Genomic DNA, 2,001 nt, shown 5'->3' with positions numbered 1-2,001 from the left:
AGGGTAATCTTGTAATTTTACCAAAAATTAGGGTTTCCATGTTCATTAACGATTACTAACAATTCATGGGTGCAAATAGTGATTCTGGCCCATTTTTAGCGAAATCGAGTTATTGGGCCTAAAACCCCTAATGGGCCCTACTTAGACAATTTCGTCATCTAGACCCATTTAGCCTATATCCACAACAGTATTAACAGTCTTAACATGCAATTTAACAGATTTTCGTTTTCTACCAATTTTACCCAAATTGGCCCGAAGGCCTATTGGGCCCTATTGCAGCCCCTCGAGGCCCAACTTACCGTGAATGCCAAAAATCACATTCTTACCATTTCCAATGTTCCTGATCATCATCTCAATGAATCTAACTAGCTAATGAGCGTTTGCTTGCTCACGAGTCCTCGAAATGCCAGAATTTTGACATTTCGGCTTTTCGGCATTTATCGCTTTAAGCTTATGAAAATGGTTCGTTACACACCTGATTTGCGATATTCGTTGACGAGATCTCCTATGTGATTTCTCCTATAATCAACTGTTAATAGATTAGACCATGTTAATATTAAACCAAATCGAAAACTACCTATTATCATCACTTACACATTCGGCCACCATCCACAATGGCCCTTGGGTTCATATCTTTGCCGAAGTTGATGACTAGATTTAGTCACTCCGATGATCCAAGCTTTTCACACACTCCTCGATCGGTAGCCTTTAATCCTCACTAGCACCAACAAACCAAATAACACCAAAAACACTTTTAGCCTTAGTCGACAGAGGGGTTTTCAGCTTTTCTTAAACCATAAGATACAAATGGAAAGAAGGTTCGAATATTTACCAAGATACAGGGGTATTACGGTCACTTTACCCTACAGGGGCTTTACGGTCACTTTACCTAATAGGGGTATTTTAGTCATTTCATCCTACAAGGGTGTTTTGGTAAATCTACAAACCAAAGGTATTTCAATAATTTTGTAAACCAATGGTATTTCTATAATTTTTAGAAAGTCAATGGTATTTTTGTAACTTTGTAAATCAGGGCTATTTTAGTAATTTCACAAATTGAGGGTATTTCGGTAATTTCACAAACCAAGGGTATTTTGGTAATTTTACAAACTAGGGGTATTTTGGTAATTTTACAAACCAAGGGTATTTTAGTAATTTTGTAAATCGAGGGTAAAACAGTAATTCTGTAAATCAAGGGTAAAATAGTAATTCTATAAATCGAGGGTAAAACAGTAATTCTATAAATCAAGGGTAAAACGGTAATTTTGTAAGTCGAGGGTAAAACGATAATTATGTAAATCAGGGGTAAAACGGTAATTATGTAAATCGGGGGTAAAACGATAATTCTGTAAATCGGGGGTACTTTGGTAATTTTACAAGTCGAAGGTATTTCAATAATTTTACAAATCGAGGGTATTTCAGTATTTTTACAAACTAAGGGTATTTCGGTAATTTTAGTAAACTAAAGTATTCTAAACAGGGATAACAATACGAATGAGCCTAAAGCCTATTCTCGGCCCAAATGGGCTCACATGCTCGTGTGGCCCTTTTAGCCCAAATCTAGCCACAAATATGAGATTCACCTAGGCTAATCCAATATTTACTACACAATCAAACAACTTATCCAATTGGGCCTGTGGGCCCATTAGGCCCACATGGCCCCTTTCGGCCCATCGCGGCCCGAAGTAGCCATCCTACAGCTAGAGTAGTGAGAAATACACACCTAATAGGAGACTGGAGTTAATCCACACTCCGAGCACTCTTAGCCGATGCCCAACCCAAACGAGCACGCCATACAGCAAAAGGGATCAGCCAAGAAAGGTACATTTACTCTCCTCATGGTTCCCTCTATTTAAAGCCAGCTTCGCAACCACTCTTATATTAGCTTCCTGATGTGGGATCCCTCCAACATTAGAGTTTAAATTCAACACCAACTCTTGCCGCCCCCTGTTAGCAAAATAAATGCTCTTTGCTTGCCATGGGATTCGAACCTATGCCTCC

At 38.8% G+C, this 2,001-nt stretch overlaps 1 long non-coding RNA gene across 1 annotated transcript; it reads right to left on the bottom strand.

Annotated features, from left to right (window-relative positions):
* Window positions 1-472: 472 nt before the first annotated feature.
* Window positions 473-1,773, bottom strand: LOC121218663 (uncharacterized). The gene is made up of 3 exons (XR_005915176.1): window positions 1,724-1,773; window positions 595-718; window positions 473-529 (listed from the first exon to the last, which is right to left on the bottom strand). It is a non-coding gene; the product is annotated as an uncharacterized lncRNA (long non-coding RNA).
* Window positions 1,774-2,001: the final 228 nt, after the last annotated feature.

The sequence above is a fragment of the Gossypium hirsutum genome, chromosome A03, assembly GCF_007990345.1.
Source record: "Gossypium hirsutum isolate 1008001.06 chromosome A03, Gossypium_hirsutum_v2.1, whole genome shotgun sequence".
Classification (NCBI taxonomy): Eukaryota; Viridiplantae; Streptophyta; class Magnoliopsida; order Malvales; family Malvaceae; genus Gossypium; species Gossypium hirsutum.
This window is presented reverse-complemented; position numbering and strand designations above follow the sequence as displayed.